Source organism: Panthera leo, chromosome A1 (assembly GCF_018350215.1).
Source record: "Panthera leo isolate Ple1 chromosome A1, P.leo_Ple1_pat1.1, whole genome shotgun sequence".
In the NCBI taxonomy this organism is placed as follows: domain Eukaryota; kingdom Metazoa; phylum Chordata; class Mammalia; order Carnivora; family Felidae; genus Panthera; species Panthera leo.
Window position 1 is genome coordinate 222,787,976 of NC_056679.1, and position 13,550 is coordinate 222,801,525.

Genomic DNA, 13,550 nt, shown 5'->3' on the forward strand with positions numbered 1-13,550 from the left:
CTGTTTCATCTACTTATTTCAAACTGTACTGCCTGGATTCCTGTTATCAGGTCTTAAAATTAAAGAGATCAGCTTTCAGAGATTTCAACTGCTTTATAAGTAAATTGACTTTTGGAGACTGGCCTAAAGACACAGCTACCCTTTATTATGCTGTCAGTATGGAGACATTGATTTCTAAGTTCTACACAATTCATTTACAAATGTGATGTCATAATAATAGAAACAGAGCACCAGGGAAGTTTGGACCATTACTGCTCTACACAGTTATGCCTTGTCCAATGGGTGAATGACAGTGGGAATCTAGTCTCCATTCTCTCTTAGGTTCAGTGTCCCGATGTGTGTCCACAGTAGGAAGAGGAAGAAATGTTCTTGTGTAATACCTTCAAATAGATGTTTTCGCTAATTCCCATAAAGGTAGAGATATGAGATTGTTAAATTATAATGGAGACAGAAGAAACAGAAAAGAAAGCAAGAAGATGATCTCAGCTCTCATGGGGAAAAGCAGGTCAACTATGGTGGCCCTAAATGAGTGGTTCTCAACCAGGGGAAGATTTCAGCCCCCCCAGGGGACATTTGGCAATGTTGGCAGACATTACTAATTGTCATAACTGAGGGGTTGCCACTGGCATCTGGTAAGTAAAAGCCAAATGTGCTGCTAAACATTCCAGAATGTACAGGGAAGCTTCCCACATCAAAGAATGAGCCACACTGAAATGCTAATAGTCTGATGATACCCTAGATGAACACATTCACTATTTTATTTTTTATTTTTTAAAGAGTATGAAATATTAAGAAGGAATGAAAGTCTGTCAAAGGGAGATCATCTCTAAAATCAAATTTCTTCTGATGTGTTTTTCCTGAAAATTAAATATTTTCTTGTTGTAGTCATTATTTCATGCTGTTAAGTAAGCTGTCATGTTGTGTTTATGTGAAAGAAAAAAGTCTCCTGGTTCTAAGCTTTTTCTTTCTCAAAAAGTAGCAAGTTTTATCTGATTTGAAGTATGCCATTTTCTCAGATTGCTTTATAAATAAGAAATCTAATCTTGTGACAATTTTCTTATACATACACACACACACACACATACACATACATACATACATACATACATACATACATACATACATACATACATACATGAAACTCTTGACTGAATTTCAGAAGTTCCAGATAAGGAAGTCACAGGATGCTGTCCAGAGATTTTTTTTTAGTCCCAGTTATATAAATACAATAAATGGTAGAATAATAATTATGTAACAAAGAATTTTAACTCAGTTTTTATTATGTTTTATTTATCCATAGTAAGAGGGATACTCCTCATCCTGGATCATGAAGCAAAATAACAAAACAAAAACAAAACAAAACAAAAAAAGGAAATATTGGCCAAAGAAAGCATACTTTTGCATTAGAATCAGAATGGATGAGTACTCATGAGCCTTGAACTCTGGCTGACTCTGTTCACAACTTCACTCCTGAATCAGTGCTGGTGATACATCCATAAATGTGTACCTCAGATATGTCTAAACATCTCAACTTGTGTTGCCATAAAGCATAGAATGCTTCTTGCTATTTAAATAGCAAATGTATATGGTATTGCAGCTAGAATTCTGCTTCGAATAATACCAATGATCTCTAACCATGTATTCTATTGCTTGCTTGGTTATCTTCAACAGAATTATTATTCTGTCTCTTCTCATCTGCAAAATGTTGTTTAACGTGCTGGCTTTGTGACTGCTGACTCATCTGAAAGGATATGACAGTATTATGCCAGCAGTTAGATAGATTTTCTGTTTAAAACAAAATAATGAGTTCCTCAAAATGTTTAAAAGTACGTTTAGATAGTGGGACAGTGCCGGCATCTCCGATCATTCTCACATTTTCATCTTGCACCTTTTCACGTGAACATTATCTACATTGTTTTATCACATAGGCCAAGCAGCTTGATTTTCTTTTTCTCAGAAAAGGGAAAGAAAACCACATCCTGAGCTGTTCAGTCATTTCAAAAAACAAATTTTATATTTTCAAGTCATTGAATTAGAGAAAAGAAATGTATGCGATGTTAGCTATCTGAGGGACACAAGTCACTCAAATAATATTCACATTAAAGACTTCTAAACCCTAGCTTTGATTTTTAAATCAAGTTTTCATATTTCATTTTCATCAAGATGAAAAGGATGGTAATACACCAGTAAGAACTAAACCACTGTGAATCAAAGATGTCTGTTTAGGCCCCAATGCTGTATCTTGTAAAGATGACTCAGAAACCTAGTGCAGTATCATTGTATCATGCTTCTACAAACCAGGCAAGACATCATGAGGAACATTGAAATGTTTATAGACTGTTCACAGTTTAGAAAGAAAGACGTGAAAAACCCACATTTTAGGATCCTGTTGCTAGGGCTCCTCAATGGGAAAATTGGTATAGTGGCTTGTGATCACGCACACACTATTCAACGTCTCTATCCCTCACTTTCCTAAAAAGATGTTACCTTCTCCAAAGGTGAAATGAGATGATGAATGAGTAACATCAGCTCATAGTGCCTTACTCATAGCACATGCTTAATGAATGCTTGATGAATCTGGGAGTAACGTTTAACAGAAGTATGTGCAATAGTAGACATGTGATTTCATCGCGTAAAGGATATTTAAATATCCACTGCCCCAGTCTCCCAGTGGCTACTGATCTCTCTTTTTGATCTCCCCAGAAGGCAGAAGAGCAACTGCTGATCCTGTCTTTAATAAGGAGTTTGCCATGCTAGGAGGCAACCTATTTCATAAGGACTGCCTTCCTGGGATCCCATTAACTCTAACATTTAAGAATGTCCCCTTTGAATGAACATTAAGCACCGTTTCCTAAATTGTTCATTGAAGCTAAAAAAAGAACTTTTTCTTCAGGATTCCTTTCATAAATTGGAAGAGTATAAGCATACCCATCCTGATGCTTTTCTTTATTTTGAAATAAAACATCTTTATGTCCTTCCTGACAAATTTCAGAATGCTATAGGCCTGCTTACTTTCAGATTCAAAGCCCTCTTCATACACAACACGTTTTAGTAGACACAGCTTTTCATTTGTTCTGTTATAAGCCCCATGTAAGTGTCTTTTATTTCCCTATCTTGAGCTCTTCAATGTTTTCTGCCTGCATCTATTCTTGTTTTCATTAAATTTTTTAGCCACACGCCCCTTCTGGCCCTTATTAACTGGGATATCTAGAGAAATGTTTTAAGAAATTATACAGTGGCATATTAGTGAGTTGTCCAAAACAACACGGAAAACCTTCAGGGTTCTGTCCTCTAAAAGCTTTGAGTGAGGCAGCCCCAAAGACTGGAACCTGGTTCCTCCTCCTCCTCCCTCTCCATCTGGTTCTCTTTCTCCTTCATTTCTTCTTTTGAAGCTATCATTTAAAATTTATTGACGTTGTATTATCTGCTAGGCTGAATAATTTACCTTTGTCATCCTATTTAATCTTTACAACCAAAGACGAAGTCATTAGTTTTCTGTTATGCAAAGAGGCTGATAGAGAGGTTGTCCGTAGCTTATGCATTTCACCAGGTGGAAGTCAGGGGCCAGTAACTTTGGGGCATACCCTTTGAAAACAGTCGTGCCCTTAATTTATTGCACTTTTTGAGACCTGTACTTCTTTCTGATATTGATTACAATTCTATTTTTTATTTTTTTAAAGATTTAAACAAAATTAATGTTTGTTTATTTTTGAGACACAGAGAGTGAGCAGGGAAGGGGCAGAGAGACAGGAGACACAGAATCTGAAGCAGGCTCCAGGCTCTGAGCCGTCAGCACAGAGCCTGACATGAGGCTCAAACTCATGAACCCCAAGATCATGACCTGAGCCAAAATCAAGAGTCGTATGCTTAATGGACTGAGCCACCCAGGTGCCCCTTAATGACTTTCTAACATACTGTCTTGAAGGTCAAAATACTAAAAAATACCCTTCATCTCTCAAATCTCAACCAAAAATAACTTCAGTTACAACACAGAGCAAACCAGAGGAAAAAAGTACTCAACCACAAAACTTTATCCAGTTATAAAGTGAAATCAGGAACAATCCAAAAAATCAAAGGTTATTAGGGAAGATTAGAAAGGGCATCAGGGCCTACTTGAGTTTGGTGACCAATTCTATCACTATCGGTAAGTTTCAGTAAGTTAATATTCCTGAGACTGATTATCTTAGGAAAAAAAAAACAACAACCTTTGTGTTCTAGTATCTGCAAAGTTTCTCACAATGCCTGGAATTGTTAAGAAAATAAACTATAATAAAATCCAGCATATAATAGGTCACATGAGAATGCTAGGAACACAGCAGCCAGCATAGGCTACCCCATGCGATGGTTAACAATCCCGTAAATTCAAGGGCTCATAGTATACAATTTATGTCTGACTAATGCTGTGTGTCTACTGTGACTTGGCAGGGAATTTCACTCAGTGTAATTACTGAAGAACTGATGATGACAGACAGTCTTCTGACACGATCATCTAACTGAGAAGGAGTTAAAAAGAAAAGGGGGAGGGAGGGTCTATGTTCAATTGTATGATGGGTCTTAAGGTTTCCACATGGGAGCGATTAGGGGACTTGCATTCATTGGCCATGAAATACATTCTATATGGCTTATAGGTTTTACTACAAGGTTCCTGAAAGGAGCAGTAAAGAGTAAATGTTGATCCATATATTAGAGCTCTCCAGAGAAACAGAGCCAATAGGGCGTGCCTGTATGTGTATGCGTTACGTGCGTATAGAAAGAGATTCGTTATAAGAAATTGGCTCACATGAGTGTAGAGGCGGAGAAGTCCAAATCCAGGAACGCCAATGGTATAGTCCAGTCCAAGTCCAAAGATAAGAGACGGGGTTAAAGCTTGAAGATAATTAGACGAAGACAAATAATTCCTTCTTACTCAGTCTTTTATTCTATTCAGGCCTTCAACAGATGGGGTGAGGCCCACTCACTATGGGGAGAGCAATCTGTTTAATTCAGCCTACCAATTCAGATGTCAATCTCATCCAGAAACATCTTCATAGATCCATCCAGAAATAATGTTTAAGCCATCATCTGGGCACCCTGTGGCCCAGTTAAGTTGACATATGCCATTAACCATTATAAGTGTCTCCAAAGCACTGTAAGTTTGGAATACATATGGGGGGTTTGCAAAAAACAAAAACAGAAACCAAAAAAAAAAAAAACCCATAAAATACAATGATTTTAAATAAAAAATGGAAAGATAGTGCATTTTTATTTTTTTATTATTTTTAATGTTTGCTTATTTTTGAGAGAGGGAGACAGCACGGATGGGGGAGGAGCAGAGAGAGAGAGGGAGACACAATCTGAAGCAGGCTCCAGGTTCCACGCTGTCAGCACAGAACCTGATGTGGGGCCCAAACTCATGAACCATGAGGTCATGACCTGAGCCAAAGTTGGACACTTAACCAATTGAGTCACCCAGGTGCCCCACACAGTGCATTTTTAAAGTAAAGTTTATATAAGGGTAGCATTCTCTCCTTCATTTTATGGTTAGCCAAGTACTTCAAGGTAGCTGAATCCCTGGCCCTCATGTGTTAATCTTATAGTAAAAAAGCCAAAACTCCATCAATTTCTTATTTCCATGTACAGTCGCAGTTCTTTCCCCCTACACACTCCACATTCCCATCCACATATGTGTCTAACACGCTTCAGAAATGAAACAACACAGCTGCTTCTGGAGCCATCTGTTTTATTGTAAGAACTTCTTTTAATTTTTATGTAATTTCTGAGCATTGTGTCATTCTTGTATGAGGTTCCTCTTTTATATGGTGACACTGCATGATCAGAGTACTTTTAAATAAGTATGTACAAATTGTATGCTGTGCTTATGTTTATATTATCACTAGAATAACATCACCACAAGGAGTTTTGTAATACATAGCCAATAATTAATGTTCATTCAAAGAAAGTAATGTCTGTAAACGAAAGACCACCCACATAACTACATTTCAATTATGCAAGCATTACTAACATTAATGGAATAGATTGGTCTTTATGGGAACTAAAATATTCATATACATGGTTTGCCATTGGCATGGGCGAAACGTAAAGAATCTAATTGTCAGTGGCAAATGATGCATTGCAAAAAAAAAATTTTCTTTCTGACTTGATATCTGAATAAATATCAAATATTCCAAATATCAAATAAGGAATAATTCCAAAATAAGGAATTTAATTTTTCAAATTGGACAGGAAATGTAAGCATTATAGCCACTTAGGCAAAAACAACTCTAGAATCTAAAAGTTGAAGTTGTTTCATTCTGAAGGGCGAAACATGGGGGACTCTGGATGTCACACAGTCTGTTTTCTTCCTGGGAAGCCATTCATTCCATTTTTTGTGATTTTTCCCAAGTCTGTTTTGCAACAGCCTCGAGCTTTTGGTACAGCTCAATGCAGTGTTTATGCCCCAATCTGTCTGATCTGAGACACACCTGTCCTTCAGATATTTCAATATTTTCTGATAGTTTTGGTCTGCAGTATGAAGACCTTTCCATTGAAAACATGTTTTAGGGATTACCTCATTTAACCTCGTCACTTTGTAGAAGAAGACACATTTTTTAAAAGAGACAGATGCTGCTTCTTGTCACTAACACAAGTATCATTAATCGCTTCCTCCCTCTGAACCCCTTGCTGAGCATGCATTGCATGTAAAATAAAGGTTTCTTTAGAGCCTGGAAAGGTGACGGCTTGTTCTAAGGTCTTATGCAAGGAAAATATCAAGGGAAATGTCATTTGTGTTCCCTTTCCCTCCTAACTTGGTGTATTCCAAGGACCTAACTTTATTTGGTAGATTTCAGCCTCCGAATAATACAAAATTCAGAGACAACCAAAGGATGATTTAGGGAACTCTGCCTCCTTTACAAACTTACTACTAATGAGTTATTTGTCCCTAGACAAATTAATCTAGCTTTCTTCTCAACTGATAAAGGGTAAGGTGTTTTATTCTGTTTGTTCTTTAACTTTTGAAACATTGAAAACTTTTAAGATTCTGGTGACATGGGAGAAACATTTTTCAGAGAAAGGAACGTTGCCCAAGCCTTGTGGATCAAATTAGATTCTCAAATTTAAGAGTGTAATTCGCTCAAAGGCTACACTTCGTCTCCAATGGCAGATGAATCCTATGTTGCTGGAAATTGCATAACCCCAAACAATCCAGATCATTCAAATGTATGATACAGGGCCTGGCATATCCAATTAAAGGCAGTAAGGCAGGAAAGTGATGAGAAACATGCACATCTAGTTTCAAATACTGACTTTTGGAATTTTGCGGAAAATAAACTCTCCAAACCTTGACTCCTAATCTAATATTTCTACCCATCTGGGCTAGTGTGGAAGTAAGCCATTACCTATGTAACCAAATGTAATGGTACCATGCTCTCAACATAAACACTAGATTTATTAACTAGGAGATTAGGACATCTACATGGTCATGACCGTAAGGTATAGGCACCTTTGAAAAGACATCATTCTGCTCACCATACTAACCTTTTTTTTTTTTTTTTTTTTTTTTTTTTTTAATCTTGGTTTGTTAGAATTTCTTATCCTCTCTTTAAGGCTAATGTTACCCCACCTTCTCTGTAAAACATAGCTTGTCCATTCTTGTTGAAAAATATCTTGCTCTCTTAAGAGTTCTAATATATTCTATTGTCTGGGTCCTTTACTGAGTTCTCCTTTTCCTCCAAACTTTGCTTTTATTGTGTATATCTAAACCTATATTGACTTATGAGGTATTATTAGGTAATGCATTCACAAGTCTTCATCTTACAAATCCAGAAGTGGCCACCATCTTAAACAAAACAAAACAAAACAAAACAAACAAACACTTAGGAAAATGGCTTACATTGTGTGGACTGATAGGTGGGCCTTGCCCTGTCTTTCTCAACATCAGTTACCCATCCTTTACAGATGCCCTATTTCCTCATCACAGATGCTGGACACTCTATTTGATTTGCAGTATAGGAGCGCTACCTGTCTGGTAATTGGTGGAAAGTGAATTCACTTCCTTTCTCTAAAAATTTTCTTCCACAACTCATCTCCAAGTGTCAATTGATTCCATTCAAGGATGTTTGTGTATTGTCAAATTGGAGGTATTTATTCTGTACTAATTATCTTAATGTTATTTCTTTACAAATATCAAGTAAAGGTTAAAGATTCTCAAGAGTCATTGCTCTAGGTTTTTGTTTTGGTTTTTGGAAACACACAGTAGTTCATGCATGAGTATCTTGGATTCCTTCCAAAACCAGTGTCACTACCTGACTTTCCAATTAAAGAAAATAGAAACCGGAGCAGAGAGATCAGCAGGGGTGAAACTGAGGTCTCACTTGATGAGATGTAAGTGAGGTAGTTAGGCAACTCCCTAATGATCTCAGAAATTGCATGAGGTCACCGGGGACTTTTTATGGCTTTGTTACCTGCCATTTTAGAGATGCCAATTTGTTATTCCTAATACTGTACCCAGGAACCTGTGACAACATCAGCCTCTTCTAAAGCTCATTAATACACAAATGCTTTAAACCAATAAGTTTTCCTGTCCTTCTTTTCTTCCTATTGTAAGTTACGGGAATCCTCATTCTTTCCAGTCATTATCATCCTAGTAATTCACCTGTGACAACCTTCTTTTACAGATAAAATTTAGCCCAACAGAAACCAGAATGAGTAAAGATCAGAGCAGCTTACAGGATTCCAGAACTATTTCATATATAAATCTCCTTTGAACAAACCCAGGCAGTTCATGCACAGGTAGCAATAATGATATTGCCGAGGTCCCTTCCTGACTCTCTTGGGCTTCTGTGAATTTGAGAGAAAGTAAAGGAAACGTATACAGACACTCATGTCCTCTGCATTATAGAAATGGATGGGCTGAGTGTCAGTTTTGAAATTTTCTATTTAGATAGTTCTTCTCACTGTTCCTTCTAACAGGGCAAACATGATTATATTAGGACAACCCCATCATTTCACAATATTTGCACAACTTTCTTATAGCTCTCCTTTTCCATGTGTCTATGAAGGTGTAGCTGGTCCGTAAAGCCACATCTGTTTTCGTCCTCCTAATTTCTAGAACTATGCCAGATTCGTTGGGATAATGAACAATTTTCTCCATCTCTCTTCTTCTTGTCCAATCACATCTCAGTAGGTCTGAATTCCTCCTTATGTCCTTAATTGATATGCGTAAAGTACACATTTGTACAGCATAACTCAACTTTTTTTTTTTTTTTTTTAATTCACGACTACTTCCTACTTTCCTCACAATGCAACATGGCCAATCATTGCAACTTATGCTTCGTGAATGACAAGAATGAGTTTTGGTTGATGCTGAAGCACATATTTATTGGTGCCTACTGGAAGAACTGTATCAATCACATGTGTATATCTTATTATCATGTCACTGTTTTGACAGCCATGTCATAACATTCTTGTTCATGTGCTTCTATGAAGGTAGCTTCAGGGTAAATACAACACAATGAAAGTTAGATTATTTGCTTTGTAAGTATGGTACACCCTGAGGTGTTCTCTCAGAACTGTTGTCAGGGAGTGGGGTTACCTGCCAGCTGCCAGCCATTAACAACTAAAGAGTCCGTTTTATCTGTTAAGCTGACGACATGCCCTTCCCACGTGTCCCTCAGCCAATAACAGAGCAAGGCGGTGATACAAGGGCCTAGATGTTTCTACCCAATACAGGACTTCATTTTTTTAAAATCATTTATTCATTTTTGAGAGACCAAGACAGAGCGTGAGCAGGGGAGGGACAGAGAGGGAGACACAGAATCTGACACAGGCTCCAGGCTCTGAGCTGTCGGCACAGAGCCCGATGCGGGGCTTGAACCCATGAACTGTCAGATCGTGACCTGAGCTGAAGTCAGATGCTTAACTGACTTGAGCCACCCAGGCGCCCCTCTACCCAGTCCAGGACTTCTTTAATGGCCTATCTTTTTCTGGAGCTACCTGTCGGGCTGGAAAAAAAAAAAAAAAACTTTGACACCTAGATTCATTATGGCCCTCTCCAGAGTAAGGGCACTTTAGGTTGGGAAATAAATGCAGTTCTTACAGGGACACAATCATCTAAAAAAAGAGTGCAAATAGTATCCTTATATCTTTATATCTTTATTGATAGAATAACATGTTTCTTAAGGGGAAAAAAATCTACCAGAATGAAAACAAATGTGTACTTTAGTGTTTCTTCTTGTTATATGCTTCTTTTGTGCAGTAATTAAAAACTCACATAAAGGTATAAGTAGAATATATACGTATTGTCTCCTTTTAGAATTTTGGAAGATTTCCATAGCTGATGCACGTTATGAATGATTCACTCTCGTGTGTTGTAAATTGGCGTTATAAAGCATCACTTTGGAGGAGCTGTAGAGTTTGAGAGGTTCTAGAAGCTCTATGACTCACCCTGAGAGGGAGCATTCAAAGATGCGCTCTAATATTTCCATGCTTCTGTGGTACTGGTGCCACATGATGCCTGGGAGTGTCAAATGATAGATTTTACTCCTGCTCTGTTATAAGGCACAGTTGACCTTAAGATGGGGAAGTGATCCGGGAAGCCCTGACCTAATTACATGAGCCCTTTAAATAAAAAGTAGATAATTGTCTTCAGTGGGGGAAACGAGGAAGTCACGGATTTGAAGCAAGGGAGGGATTCATGGCACCACGGCTGGCTTAAAGCTGGAGAGAGCCACGTGGCAGAAACTGTAGGCCACTTTCTGGAGCTGAGAGTATCTCCCTGTTGACCACAGTCAAAGAAAAAGACCTCAATTCTATGACTACGGGGACTAAATAATAATAACAACCAGAAAGAAGTAGGGAATGGATTTCCCCAGCACAGCCTCCAGATGAGAACTTAGACTCGCAGACACCTTAATTTCAGCCTGTGATCCCACAGAGCAAAGAACTCAATTGTGCCACGAATTGGCTTCTTACCTCCAGCATTGTGTTATTTTACAGCCTTGAGTTTGTGGTTTCTTGTTACATAGCGATAGAAACTGAGTTGTGTTCTTTCGTGTTTTAGAAATAATACAATTAGAAAGCATACCTTTTTTGAACTTTCCAAATAAGAAACTTTAAAATTCACTATTTTGGTTCATAGAAAGTGATTTTGAAAATGAGTCTTTCATCATTTTTTAATAAATAGCACTGAATCTCACCGCCGCATGGAAACATTCTTGTTTTAAGTAAGCAGCAAAACAACTTCAATAATTTTGCTGTAAATTTTGAAATTTGAACATAACATTAATTGAAAAAGAAGCCCTGCAAGTGTAGGAATTTTTCTGGGAGAATGGCCAACCTTTTATACGTTCTCATGACAATGTTACGAAGGAAAGAGGTTCGTCAGTGGGATTCTAAAAAGTGGGTAGTTATTCTATTTATAATAAGAACAGTATAACATTTCTGACCCTCCTTCCTCAAAGGCAGACTTTACTGTAGGCATTTACCTTATTCTGACCATGAAGATGCTTATTCTCTTTGAGCTTTGCAAAAATCACCTCCCGTATATGGTGCTAATATGCACGAGCACATTTTTTTATATCACAGAGTTCTTTTTTTCTCTTCTTCTTCTTCCCTAGGACAACCTATTCCATTAGTGATAATTGAGGTGTTTAAAGATTACTGATAAGGGGCTTGAAGTTTCAATATATAATATATAAACTATGATGTGTGAATAAAAGCAACGTATTTGGTGTCCACGAGATGATTTTTTGGGAAGGTGGCAATAGGAAAGTAGGAGCTTCTGCAGTTTAATTTAAACTGATAAATTTATTCCATCATGGAATGGCCAAAAGGAGCCCTTGTTTAGTAGTTTTAAGGGATTAGAACTCTCAGCTATCAGCAAAGTCTCATTTGCTCTTGACTGAACATTTACAATACTGTTTGAAATCACTCAGGAAGTTGTAGTTATATGCCTCACTCAGTCAATAGTAAAACCACCATCTGAGTTACATACACAGATTCTATTATAACAAAGGAGGAAACAATGGAAAGGATACAAGAAACTTCTGTTACCTTTGTTATTTTTAATTTTCTTTCATCTATGTAACATTCTGGGGTATAAGTTAAATAAGTTAGTCTTCTGATAGACTTGAAAGGTCTATTCTCCAGAAGTAAGACACATATATAGTACCCTTGTAATTTATTGGTAATAATGATTAATATTAAAATGGTAATTTTATGATAATTTAGAAAATTTGCATTACGTTTACTGAAGAGTTCACAGATTGTATGTGTGTGTATGCTCTATTTATATGTATAAAACTAAAACACTGAAGAAATGAAACTATTTCTTAGAGCATCTCAAAACACTTCTAGGTAGACTAATGTTAACTAATCATTAATGAGAAATAGATGAATGTTAATTATGCAAATATTTGACAACATTTGGTGTACATTTTATGCTAACAGGGAAGATGGCTGATATTAATCCATCCTTCCCCAAAGAGAGAAAACAAGTTCAACTGCATTATGGCCTGATGCTTACAACCCTCTTTTAAGTCCAACTGGTCCAGTGACTTTTCTTTCAAGACAACAATATGAAAACCAGAAGCAATATTTTAAGCCATAAATGTTAAACCAAACTCCCCCATGAGAGGGAATTTGAATTGTGTAGCATAGCCCAGCAGCCAATACTGTTTCAACCTCAGCACTTACTGCCCCTTATTGCCAGGGGGAAACTCTCCACAGAACTCCCTTCACTCCTGTGTAAACTGGAGGAAACACTCTCTCCCTCAGTAGTGCTCGGAGATCCAATTAATCAATGTAGGTAATGGCATCCAGCAGTGGAAGTGATGCGTAAGAAGTTCTTAATAAATGTTAAATCCTTTCCCACCGAACTTTCTTTTTCATGACCACATGTTTTAAACAAACAACCATTACTAACACTGAGAAAAATAAGATTCTGTGCATATTATATTTTATTCAGACGTTTTCCTCATTCGGTATCATATTAACCAAACTAAAAGTCTTCTGTGCATGTTATGTGGATGCTAGGGAGTTAATCTATGGATTTGAACGTATAATCCAGTGATATATAAAAAGCATACGTAGTCATTTCTGTATAAAAGCAACTTGAGATAACTGGTATTATTTTATAAACAATCTTTTTTGGTGATCCTAATATTAAGGTCCAACTTCTGTTATGTAAAGCTGTTAGCTAGAACTTTCTTTTGTATTTTCAATAGACAGTGTTGACCTTCTTCCTAATGTTGACCTGCCATTCACAGCTGCGAAGTCGTGTTCAGCACAGCACAGTTTAACGTAACTATGGCTTTCTAAGAAGGGTTCCAAGCTAGACAATGAGGCATTTATATTTTGCTACCTGTTGAGAAACTGGAATTGCTAGGCTTAAATACATGTAGAGGCAAGTAATATATATTATTTAGATAGGTTTTATATTAAATAAATATTTTCTAACTACAGCTTATAGGCTTGGTATATACATTACTTACAAACTTCACAAAAATCCTGTGAGAAAGATATTATCGATTTTGTTTGGTTGGTTTATATTTGAGGAAACTAAAGACTAAATA

At 37.1% G+C, this 13,550-nt stretch overlaps 1 protein-coding gene across 3 annotated transcripts in view; it reads left to right on the plus strand.

The window, feature by feature from the left end:
* Positions 1-272: 272 nt before the first annotated feature.
* The window catches only part of CDH18 (cadherin 18), a 532,487-nt gene continuing 519,209 nt past the window's right edge, over positions 273-13,550 (plus strand). For all 3 annotated transcript variants that reach the window (XM_042952827.1, XM_042952846.1, XM_042952853.1), the window contains exons 1-2: positions 273-632; positions 13,203-13,278. The gene's annotated coding sequence lies outside the window, so the exon portion shown is untranslated. The remainder of the gene's footprint in view (positions 633-13,202; positions 13,279-13,550) is intronic.